The following is a 12,935-nucleotide window of genomic DNA, read 5'->3' as shown; positions in this document are numbered from 1 at the left end:
GAGTGCCCTACCACATCGCAGTCGTATCTCATCACCTTCGGCGGGAATAGTTTACACTTTAACCTCACATGCAGGCTTATTAAATTAGTATTATTCATCAGAACTTGCTTGTTAATAAAACAAGCTGAATTAGCCACTGCAGAATCATATTTGGAAATTCAATGACAATTTTACATTTTTAATAAAGGCTCAGAAATATTATTGCAGAGCAGGTGGTACAGAAAACTGTGGTCAAATTTGACATTCATTAATCATTGAAGTGTCGAACGTGACAGGTGAAAATTGATATTGAATTCTTTCCTCTAATATTTGGAAGAGTTCTAACAGGTAAATCAAATGAGATAACAAGACATATCAAGTCTCACTCATTTCTTTGATCACCTCTTCCCCACATATCACTCCTTTGCCTGCCATGTTTTGAATAATTCAATGCCCATAGTCTTTCCACTTCAGTGCATTATAAAACACACTCAAGCTGGGTTTCAATCATATTAGACTGAAAGCTGAACATTTTATGGAGGATTATTTAAAACAAAATGCGACTTGAGCCCAACAGCGTTTGAAACCAAACAATCCTGGGAGTTCAGTAAGGACATGTCAACACTGTGGAGAACTTTTGGATTCAGAAAATTCAGTAATCCTATTTGATGTATGTTAACCTTATCAATATTAACAACCTTCTGCTGGATTTCAGCACTGATTTGAGAGCTGAGTTACTACTGGTCTTATATTTTAACTAGTTGTGAAAGCACTCAGAGAGTTGTTCTTGGGTTGAACTTGACTTGCCCCTGGGAATGCTCTCTGTTCTATCCATCTTGAAAAGTTTATTCAAGTGCATTTCTCTGCCTTCCCTATTCTCATCTGTACCCCTTGGGAAAACGAAAGATGCTCAAATATAGATGTGAACACTGCAGATGCTCTGCTTGGCAATGGCGTCTTTCAGCTTCCCAATAAAAAATTATATTGCTGACCACCCATTTGACTGAAAAGTGACTCATTTTACTGACAGATATCTGGATTGAGATGCCAAAAGAAATAGGTCATTTCACATTTCCTTTTGAAGTCATAGCTTTGCGTTGCCACACTACTTGTTCAAAAGTTAGATCATGAAGGTTCCTTCCTATGACCTCCAAGTAATTAATCAAAATATTCTTCAATAGGCTATATAAAAAGCAAGCAGAATATTCCTACTTATCAATATTTCTCTTGAGTCATATAGTTCTTGTAATTTCAAGGAAGAGAAACTCAAATGGAAAGTGTTACAATAGCCAAGCATACCAGCACTGTTATCTAACCATTCAGCAATTTTCTCTGCCAAGTAACTCTGAATCTTAGACTACTGAGAATGTCTTTTTAATTAATTAAGATTCTCTTTTGAGTTAAAAAATGGTCACAATTTTATAAGTAAAATTAAAACACAAATAGACCATCTGAGATATTTCCATTAGGCATTATATATATATATATATATATATATATATATATAATTTTAATATATATACATATATAAATGCATTGGGATAAATCTCCATCTTCTGTGTCAGTCGGACATAGGTCCATTTTCTTAGGAATAGGGAACTCCTTTCACAATGGAAGTGGGGAAATTTGTTAAACCATCCTTCTAGAAAATAATTCCATGAAGCCGCCATTTAAGGTTGTCTGGATCTTGGTTCCTTCTAGCAATCTACTACTCCAACAGTGTGTAGTTCATCAAATTCAGGTCTTTCTGAAGCCAGGCTAGAAAAACAGAGTGAGCTGGACGACTGAGGTAACTGACCAAACAGGAGGAGGAAGAGGAGCAAAACACTTTCCCAATTTCATTCTTTCCCAGATTCTCTGTGCTTGACAAGGGAAAAAATATTCGGGTCTGAGTGCCTTTCATTCTTAGCCATTGTTGGTTCAAAGTCAGAGAAAATAAAAGAGGTAAAAACGAAAATATGGAGTCCAGAATTCCGTTAGCTCTCTTGCATGCAATGTCACAACATCAAAGGCCTTCCCAAATGAAGGGATAAACTTTTAAAAATATAGCCCAGGGCTTCCCTGGTGGCACAGTGGTTAAGAATCCGCCTGCCAATGCAGGGGACACGGGTTCGTGCCCTGGTCCAGGAAGATCCCACATGCCACGGAGTGGCTGGGCCCATGAACCATGGCCACTGAGCCTGCGGGTCCGGAGCCTGTGCCCTGCAAGGGAGAGGCCATAACAGTGAGAGGCCCATGTACCGAAAAAAAAAAAAATATATATATATATATATATTTATAATAAATATATATATATATATATATATATATATATATATATAGCCCAATGCTTTCAATCTAAACAAGTAAACACTAAAAATATATTTTAGAAATCCAGCAAACACACTAACCACACTCAAAGCAAAGGAAGGCTTATGGCTTACCAAATGACAGCTGCTGTCTATGAGAGAGAGAAAGAGAATACTCCAAAATTCTATCTGACCTCGCAAAGCTCAGCACAGCAACTATTCTTCTTTCCTAACATCATGGCATAACGAATTTGAATAAAACTTGCCAAAATGTCATCCGCTGCCTCCAGAAGCAGATTAAACTACGGAGTGTCCAGAAATCCAGATGAAGAAAACTGTTTAGAGAAGACCCTTCTCCTATTAGTGGACCACCAGGGTTTATCTGGGTAATAAAATGATAATAGGCCTTTTTGTCATCTTCTTTTTATAATTTATACGTTTAAATTTCAGTTAACATTTTAAAAATATCCAATCAGAATGACAGGCATTTCCAGAAGTATCAGTTATTTTCATCCATTAAACGAATGTCCCAACTTTGCTTTTTCAGGGTCGGCAACAGGGAGTTCCCTCTTCCCTCCTAAAGAAGGTTCTCTCTCATTGCCACACTATCAAGGCTGCACCAAATGTGGTTGCTTCCTGTGGGCCTGATCAGGCTAAGGGCAGATTTGACTCTTTCCTTCTCTGAGTCGGACTAAATCGTCTTAGTAACATCTCTCCACACTGTTGACCATGTTTTTCACGGGGGCTGCTGCTGAGCCTTTATCTCATCCTTTCATGGTGGAGAGAGAGAGGATTCTAATGACTTTTACTTCTAGGGGAGAGGGGACTGTAGTGATTATGTTGTCATTTTGTATTATGTCCTTTTGTCATGAATTTGTTTTCCATTTCATGTTCAAATGGGCCCACCATTCCCACTTTGTGAGGTCATTCAGCACCCTCATTTTGCACCTTTAACATCTCTCTCAGTATCACTTGGAAATGTTTGAAATGGCATGAGCTTGTCCTTATATTCCTATCAGCTGTAAACCCGGAGCCCCAACATGAACCTAACCATTGAGCAGAACACCTCTCCACTACCTGTGTAACACTGTGTAGGCTCCTTAACCTCTTGGTTTTTTTAAGTCCTCAGTTGTAGAAAATTTCAGGGTGCTATGAAATTATATTTGGGGCAGGACAAGGTTGAGAAGAGTGTGTCTTTGCTTTTATTCTTCCAAACTGGAATGTCTTTCCTCTCTTCCCCATGGGTCCAAATCTCACTTGTCCTTCAGGCCCACTGCAAAGGAACCTTCCCTGATTCCCCAGTCCACACAAATCTCTGCCTCTTAGGGTCAGTGCCATACAACCTAGCTGTCTCTTATGTTAATCTTGCCTCTCAAGCCAATCTCAGAATGTGGCTCTCTCTTGCCCTCCTGGGGCCCCTGGGGATGGGCCCGCCCACCAGCATGGCCCACGTGGGGTGTCTAGTAGACTAGGGCATTGGTGGGAAGACCCAGGTGTGAGGGGTCAGGCAGAGTACCTCTGCCTCCACCCTGCTCTCCTCCACAAAACTGCCCCTCATCCTGAAGCCTGCCCCTCAAGTCACAGGTTCCTCATATGACTTCACTGGGTAGTGATGCCCTCACAGACCTTCTCACAGTTTCCATGGCAGGGTAACTATGCAAAAGTGCTGCCCTCAGAGAAACTTCCCTACCCGGGAGGGAACTTCTTTCCTTGGAGAAAGTTCTCCACCACATAGCAATCTCTTTGGTTGTCTGAGAGAGAATGTCTGACCAGATCTTCTATATTTACTCTAACCTGTCCTTTGTTCCCCGGGAGGGCAGTGCAGCAGGTACACCGAGACCGGGCATCTGTACAAGAGGCATGGTGTACACACAACCTCCCCTGGCTGCCACATGTTCCTGAGGGGCTTGAACACCACATACACCTCAGCACTCTCCCAGCTCTAAAGAATACCAATGACCTGGGACACCTTCAGTGCCCACAGGGCTCACAGCTGAGGACAAGTGAAAGGTAATCCCTGGACAAGTGTGCAGGAAGTTTCTGATCTTTGTAAATGTAGCCTTCCTCTTTGGGCTACAGGATGCTTGCATTCAGACCCTTTCCTGATTGGCCTCTTAGCAAAAGACAAGTGCATTTTTGTTGGCAAAAGGTAAATGGAGCAGTTTGAGGAAGACGGCCACTCTTGAAGCGCACTTTCAAACCTAGGCACCTCTGTGCTGTCATGCAGACATCTCTATCGGTCCCCTCAGACACATCCCATACTGAGTTGCTGAGTACTCAGGGAGAGGGTGGTGCCATATTGATGGGAAGACCGGAAGAATGAAGGGGGGTGATGAAATGCTAGTGAGACTGGAGGGCTGAGGAGATGGTGTCCCAGGAGGCTGGGTTGATGTGAGCCTAGACTTGGTACCCAGACCCCGGTTCTTAGTCTCCTGATCACTCTGCCTCAGTATTTCGCCCTGTTCTAATCTAGATAAAAGTATCAGAGGGCTCGAGTTCAGTGTGGCTGAAACAGGCCGTATAAATGGGGCCCAAGAGGGGTTGCCAAAGTGGGAGGGGATCTTAACCAATTTATACTAGATTATTCCTTTCCAAAACGTGAAAGACATTTCCATTAAAGCCTCAGAAGTGACAGACTGCAAGAAATGTTTCCTCTCTTGTGGAAGGGAGAGATGGGGAGGATCATGATTGCAATTTTTTTCGGGTTCTAGTGTTTTCCCTGGAAACGGTGAAGAGACTTCCTCATCTGCTACAGCCGTAGGCCCTGGGGATTGCTTTTGCAGCCAGTGTCCCTTCTCTAGGGACTCATAGAGGTGATGGGCCAAGGCTGTGTTCTGGGTATCAAGTAGATTAAAGGTCTTCAGCCAGAAACTGGGAGAGACAGGAAACTGGGAAATTCTGGCAGGAGACTGTGCACAGCAGAAGTGACTGATCAGTTCTGAATTTCTCCTTTGGCCCCGCCAGCAAAGGTGGAAGCAGAGAAGCCAGTCCTCAGATGTGCTCTGAAAAGAAAGCACTCTCCGGAAATGTCGGACAAAGACCTGGGTAGCCCCAGACCACAAATCCGGCGATTGTAGCATGATGCCAGGAGGCAGACCCCACAGAACCTTGCAGGTGAGACATCCTCAAGAGAGGGCAATGCTTTAACTGCGTAAGGCAGCGAATGCCTCTTCCTGCAGTGACCCCCCACCCCACCCCAGTGCCCACGGCCACAGACTAGAACCTGCATCGTTCTGTCTGAGCCTTCCCCAGCCAGGAGCCTCCTTCCACACTAAATGGCCATAAGCCAGAAGCCTCAGAAACTGAGGTTTGTAATGAGAGTCTGCCCTGAACATCCCAGGGCAGAAGCTGGCCTGGAAGAAAACCTGACGCTCATCTCCTCAATCCTCAGGGGCCCCGTTGTGAGCTGAAGAAAGAAAAGTCTACACTCGGTGAGCCAAGGAGGATGCAGGAGCAGAGACAGGGTGCAGAGAAGCCTTAACTGTCTACACATGGGCTCCTGCCCTGAGCCATTGTCAGCGGCCACCACCACAAACCAGGGGGGAGCTGGGCTTTTTGAAAGGGAAATCCTGCCTGGGGTCTCAGGAGGCAGGATAGAGAGACACAGGTGGACCTGCTCCCTGAAGCAAGAACAGGATGGAGAGTCAAGCAGCACGCACCCTGCCCCGAGGGTCACATGCTCCTTTATTGCCAGCCCTTTCTGTCCCCAGTGGGGTCCCTTACTGCTCAATAAAATGTTTTGGTATAATATTTCTAGGGTCGCCAGTGCTCAGACTTAGGTCACTACCCCTGTGCTAGGCACTCCTGCCACCTGGGAAAGGTTCCAAAGCTGGAACAGCTCCAGGGGGTGCCAGGGATCAGAGCAAAAACTTGAGAGGCCGGGGATGAAGGAGTTTGGGCACAGTCCCTAAAGCATCTCTGTGGTTGAGCTTCTGTGAGAAGGCACATCGTGTGTGTGTGTGTGTGTGTGTGTGTGTGTGTGTGTGTGTGTGTGTGTGTGTGTGTGTGTGTGTGTGTGTGTGTTGAGGAGACGGGGTCTCTAGAGGAGGCAGCTAGGGGGAGGGCCTGAGGCTGGAAATGGGGAATGGCGTGCGGCCTCTGAGTAAGCACAGGCACTTAAGCCCTTGAGGTTTCTGGGAAAGCTAGAGCCACAAGGGCCACGAGATAAGGCAAGTGTAGCAGCAGAACCCAGGTGCCAGGTCTTTCCTCAGAACCTAGACTTCTCCACGAGGCCGGGCCTTCCACGCTGAGGTAGGAGGGATCCTGGCCAGAAGGTCAGCCAGGAGCTCTGGGAGGAAGGTTGCTGCGGTGGGGGCTCTGCTACCATGGAAATCACTTCATTTCCTTCCACTCAAATAGCCTGCTGACTGGGTTCCTGCTCTGTTGAGTAAAAGGGTCGCTGACTCTCCCCAGAAGGTCGTTCAGTTCACATCCCAAAAGTCCCTCTATTCAGGCCCTGGGGAGGTGTAGCGACTCCTGAGGGCGCTCTTTCCTGAGGCTGGCTGACAGAAGTGGGGGAGGTTCCTGAGAGTTCCCAGGCGCTGGTTGAAGTCCCCAGAGAATGGTCACGCAGGTTTGGGAGTCAAGTAGGTGGAGAGAGACGGTCGGGGGCAGAGGGCCCCTTCCGGAATCCAGAGCTCACATGGTTACTCCCCCCCATTTCCAGAAACTATCTCTTCCCCCACACCAGCCCCCATGGCCCAGTCCCGGGAATCCGGGAGCCCAGAGCACTTGTGGCCACAGAGTCACTGGCACGCAGCCCTCGGGGTGGGCGGGGCCGGCTGCAGGCAGATGGGGACGAGGTGTGCTCCCGGGAGGCCTCGGGCTGAAGGTGGCCCTCTGAGAGAAGCACCCCAGCTTGGACAGGAAGGTTACAGGCGGGGGAGAGCAACCTAGGGCGCCCCCTCGGAGCAGTGGGAGTGGGAAGAGGGGCAGGGGTGGAGGGACCCCGCGATGGGAGGCGAGTGGGCTCTCCGCAGAGGCCAGCTTAGCCCGCGGGAGCTGCCTGTGAGCAGGGGGCGGGAGGGCACTGCCGCCCGGTGGCTGCTGGGCTTCCCGGATCGCGGCTCTGCACACGAGTCACAGGGTCCTGTGACTCTGTATCCCTCCCTCAAACCGCCCCCCTCGTGAGGCCCCGCCGCTGGGTGGCCTGTGTCGACAGGCCCACTGGGGATTCAGTCTTGTTCTGAGAACCTCCATTCCCCTCCCGACCCCAGGTTCAGGGGTCGACAGGCCCACTGCCCGCCCCTCTCAGACCCGCCTCTGCCCGCCTGCCTGGCCCTGCGCAGCTTGTGGCCCGGGGGCCTCGAATGTCCCCGCACACTCAGCCAGCGGCCTCTGCTGTGTCTGCTCCTCCTGCTGGGTCTTCTGCTGCGGCCGGTAACCGTGAAGACCACGCCGGGCACCTCCAGCACCCCAAGTCTGCGGGAGCGCTCGCGGGCCCTGATGCGGGACTTCCCATTGGGGATGGGTGGCTGCAGTGTGTGCGGGCTGCTGGGGGCCGCTCGGGGCCTAGCCTGGCCCCGGGCAGGGGAAGAGGTCCGGAGCATGCAGAGCTAGTGGGGAGGCTCCCTCACACCACCCCTGGATGTCCTCTCCATCATCTATGGATGCCCTTCCCCTTCTCTGTCATCCCCTCCCTGGTGGGAACCCCTAAGCCCAGGCCTCAGCTGCTCCTAGTACAGTCTGTGTGACAGTGTGAGGTGGGGGACCCACAGGCTGGCCCAGGCCAGGCAATGTGTCCTGCCTGATCCCAAGACCTAAGGAGCCCACCTATTTGCCTTGACCTCCCTCCAGCCACAACGACATGCCCCTGGTCCTGAGGCAGTTTTACCACCACGGGCTACAGGATGTTAATCTGCGCAATTTCAGTCATGGCCAGGCCAGCTTGGACAGGCTGAAAAATGATCTCGTGGGTGCCCAGGTACCAAAGGGACACACAAGGTGCCACCATGGCTGCTGGGGAATGTGGGGCAGTTTGGGGGCCTCAGAGACCACAGGTGAGTCACATTGGAACTAAGTTACCATAGTGACCTAGAAAGTGCCATGCCATGGATGCTGGGGGCTACAGGGGTCACAGTGAGCCAACCTGACGGGCATCCACGTACCACAGAAAAAGCAACGCATTACATGTGACTTCTGGGCACAGTGAGTGCTGTGCCAGCTGAGGAGGCTATGAGAAGCCCAAGGAGCTCCAAAGCCCAAACTAAGCCCTTGCCTTCCCTCAGTTCTGGTGAGCCTACGTCCCATGCCGGACCCACGAACGCGATGCTGTGCGCCTCACCCTGGAGCAAGTTCACCTCATCTGCCTCATGTGTGCCTCCTATTCTGAGCTGGAGCTTGTGACCTCAGTTAAAGGTAGACGGGGGAATTCCCGGGTAGTCCAGAGGTGAAGACTCCATGCTTCCACTGCAGGGGGCTCGGGTTTGATCCCCGGTGGGGGAACTAAGAGCCCTCATGCTGTGCGGCACAGCCAAAAAAACAAAAAAAAATGGTCAACAGACTGGTGGTGGTAGGTGTTAGGAACTTCAGTTAGCTACCCCTGCCTCTGAAAATGATCATCTGACCTACCTGCTCCCAGCTCTCAACAATACTCAGAAGCTGGCTAGCCTCATTGGTGTGGAGGGCGGCCACTCACTGGACAGGAGCCTCTCCATCTTGCGTACCTTCTATGCGCTGGGTGTGCGCTACATGACACTCACCCAGACCTGCAACACGCCCTGGTGAGCACAGTGCAGGTGGTAAGGGCCCAGTGAGGCAGGGATCTGCCCAAGATCACGCTGGGGCCCAAAGCAAGTTTACCCCTGGGATCCAGCCCTGAACCTGGGGTCGGGAGGGGAATGGAGGTTCGCAGAACAAGACTGAATCCCCAGAAGGGCCCTCCTACTGCCAGGCACAGCCCAGTTTGGGTCCCTCCTCTTGCACCAGGGAGTTGCAGGTGTAGACGGTTCGACAGAACCTCTTTCTACGCTCTTGTAGCCAAGTCATGGCCACCAGTCAGACTGCCTCCTGGCCATCCTGCAGGGCACAGAGCTCAGCAAAGGGTATCCACCCCTTCTACAGCAATGTCAGTCGGCTCACTGGCTTTGGCGAGGTAAGGACCCGGCTTCCATACCCTGCCCCACATGAATGTACAGCCCCGCCTGTTCCCTACAGATAAATACACACAAGATAAATGCAGCCCTCATGCCCTCTCCCCATCCTGTCCCTGCAGAAGGTGGTGGCAGAAATGAACCGCCTGGGCATGATGGTGGACTTGGCCCATGTCTCGGATGCTGTGGCACGGCGAGCCCTACAAGTGTCACAGGCACCTGTCATCTTCTCCCACTCAGCTGCCCGGGGTATGTGCAAGAACACTCGCAATGTTCCTGATGATATCCTGCACCTTCTGGTGAGAGACTAACCTGGCCCTCAAACCTAAAGCAAGAGATTCAAACCAGGAGCCCTTGAACCTGAGCCTCTTCTCCCTCCATTTCCTCAAACGCCAGGTTAAATATCTTCTGCCCGCAAAACCCACGGTCCACAGCCCCTGAACTCTTCAGCCCTAGGTGGGAGTCTAGGTGGTAAGATACTCCTCCAAACCCAGAAACCCAGGGCCAACACACCACCCAGACCAGGGCTGAGGCTCCTCCATTCACACAAACCCAGAGAGGAGACGACTCTGACCTCAAAGCCAGGGCTGAACACCTTCCTCACAGGGGCCGAGAGAGTGAACAGGCAGCTGGCTGTGCTGGGGGCCAAGCTGACTGTCCACCGGTCCACCCCTGCAGAAGAAAAACGGTGGCATCGCGATGGTGTCCTTGTCCGAGCGGGTGCTGCAGTGCAACCCGTTAGCCAACGTGTCTACTGTGGCAGGTGAGCCTCACCCTGGGCTCTCTGAAAACTCGGATTTGGAGCTGAAGCTGGGTCCAAATTTAGGGAGGACTTCAGAAGAGCCCCAGTGCTTTGACCCACCTGTTGGCAATAGGTACAGCACCCAAAAACCCAAGAATGGACAGTACACAGCACCTTGGCGCCATGTGGAACTGGAGCCACAGAATCAAAACTGCGATACTGATGGGTATCAGGGAAGCTGTCAGACACTGCTTTATGTCAAAAACATAAAGAAAATATCCACTATCAGAACCGTTGTTTGACTGACTTTTTTTCACATCTTTCTGACAAAATTCGTGAAGTTGTGAGTACCGCGTCATTACACTTCTGTTCAAGATGTAAATCTCTGGCTCACAGTCATTGTTTAGCTTCTGTATATTGCAGTGTACATGAAGGTCTGTATTAGTCTGGTTGGGCTGTTATAGTGAAATACTATAGACTGAATGACTTAAACAGCAGAAATTTATTTTCTCACAGTTCTGGAGGGTGGAAGTCCAAGATTAAGGTATTGAATACCATAAGAATTGGTTTCTGGTGAGAACAATCTTCCTGGCTTGCTGATGGCTGTCTTCTTGCCGTGTCCTCACACGGCCTTTCCTCTACGAGCAGAGGGAGAGAGATCTCTGGAATCTATTCCCCTTCTTATAAGGACACCATCAGTCCCTGTCAGATTATTACCCCACCCTTATGACTTCAGTTAACTTCAGCTACCTCCCTAAAGGACCTATCTCCTATCTTCTACAGTCAAATTAGGAGGGGTTTCAACATATAATTTTGGGGAGGACACAATTCAGTCCATAACAACAACTTAAGATAGCTTTCTCTGATTTTCAGTCTTTCACTAATACTTCCCTCTTTGTCTACGAATTATTGAAGTTTCCTTAATTAAATTTTTTAAATTTTCTTACATTATCCCTTCCCTTTAAATGCTGTCTTCACTTCTTAATTGGCATTTCTTGCAAATGAAGGCACCTTTCCTCACAATGTATTGATTACTCTCCCCACTGTAACACAGCGTCTTCTCCCATGACTTTCCTGAAATGGTTCCATTTTTGTTCATAAAAGTTTAGTCATCAAATCAGATGGTTTATTTTCGGTTCCCATAGCATTTTGCCTTTGGGAAACAACTGACTCCATTAAATGGTGCTTCTTTTAAAACTACCTTCCTTTATGTTTTATAGCAATCTTAGGATTTCTGTTGGCATACCACCTAGCTTCTTTCTGATCATTCTTTTTATTTTTATTTTTCAGTTGTTTCTCTCCTCACTCCTTAGCGTTAGATACTACATACAGTTGGCCTTCTTCTCGTCTCTTATATACTCTCTCTCTTACTCCAGCAGCTTTGTTTACCATTTAATATATTATCTGCCAGGCGCCTTCCATCTGTTACCAACATCTCTCCCTCTGTCTTTGTCATTTCAGCCTTCGCTATGCTCTCTGAGCTCTCACAGGCAGATCTATTGAACACAGGAATCTCAGTGGAAAATATGAGTACGTTATTTCTCTACTAAGTAAAGCCCTTACAGATCACATGGTCCCGATCCATCTTGCAGCCACGTCATCTGGACTATTTGACCTCCAATGTCACAATAGCACAGGACCAGACAAGAGGGACACTGGCTCCTAATGACCTCAGCTCAGAAGTGATACACTTTATTCTGCTTCTTTGCCACTGGCCACAACTAATCAAAGAAAAACAGTTTAACTACAAAGGAGGATGAAAAATGTAGATAAGCACATAGGATATTTGATGAGCGCTATCTCGAGGTGACATCACCTCCCATCAAACTTTTATTTCACAGAGAAAACACAGACTATAAAGCAAAAACACCCCTAACTAACTTTTTCTCTTTACGGACAAGAATAGCTTGTCGACATAGTTTATAAATACCTATTCTCACTTCCTCAGTATCTTCCATTCATTTTCCCACCTCATTGGTATTGTTAAGCCTTTCCTCTTTAGAGATTTTATTTTGGCCCCCTCCCATTAAAAAGCTGCCCCCCTCCCATTAAAAATTACTCTTGCTTGATGCCAAGTAATTCTCTAGTTACCTTTTCTCTCTTCCTAATTTCACAGTGCAGTTTATCAAAAATTGTATTTATTCTCATTGTATTTTCTTATCTTTATGTACCTCGTGACTCACACAATTTTGCTATTTCCTTCTTACTTATCTACACTGGAATTGCATTCACCAACATTTAATTTGTGATTAAATTGAGTGAATATTGTTTGGTCATTCTGTCACCTTTCAGCAATATTTGATTTTGTTGATCAAACTTGTCATCTCAGAAAAATCTTTCACTTTAACAACAGTAGCATCTTAACCTGCTACTTCTTCCTCCTGCCTCTGGACATCCTTCTCTCTTTCACTGGGCACTCTCACTTTGCCCTCTGCCAAGAGATGTGTATTTCTCAGAAGCTCTCTTCTGCCCTTGATAGATGGTCTCATCTACTCTTGTGATTCCAGCCATCATACATATCACAGATCTTGACCTAAAACGTACATATCTCTCTCCTGAGTCTCTTACAAACTTAACTAATTGCCAACTGAACAACTCTGCCCAAATACAACATGGACACTTAAAATTAATTATGTGATGTTACTGAACGATTAATTTTACCTTCAATACTTACTTCCACTATTCATCTCTCTACATCATTTATACCACCACTATTTGTACAGTTGTCCAAGTTGGATACTGGGTGAACGCTGAAGACTCTGGACTCTGACAACCCTCAGAATGGGAGAAAATATTTGCAAACCAAGCAACTGACAAGGGATTAATCTCCAAAAA

The 12,935-nt window shown here is 48.0% G+C and overlaps 1 long non-coding RNA gene and 1 pseudogene across 2 annotated transcripts in view; one reads left to right on the top strand and one right to left on the bottom strand.

The window, feature by feature from the left end:
- The window catches only part of LOC309807709, an 82,437-nt gene that overhangs the window by 20,499 nt on the left and 49,003 nt on the right, over positions 1-12,935 (bottom strand). The window lies entirely within an intron of this gene.
- LOC309808084 (dipeptidase 2-like) lies at positions 7,221-11,580 on the top strand (annotated as a pseudogene). Its single transcript has 9 exons — positions 7,221-7,393; positions 7,484-7,825; positions 8,064-8,190; positions 8,495-8,624; positions 8,848-8,989; positions 9,291-9,360; positions 9,481-9,657; positions 10,037-10,326; positions 11,562-11,580. The product of its transcript is annotated as a dipeptidase 2-like (transcript).

The sequence above is a fragment of the Mesoplodon mirus genome, assembly GCF_964341445.2.
Source record: "Mesoplodon mirus genome assembly, chromosome: 7".
Classification (NCBI taxonomy): domain Eukaryota; kingdom Metazoa; phylum Chordata; class Mammalia; order Artiodactyla; family Ziphiidae; genus Mesoplodon; species Mesoplodon mirus.
Note: the sequence above shows the minus strand (reverse complement) of the source record. Positions and strands in the feature narration are given on the sequence as shown.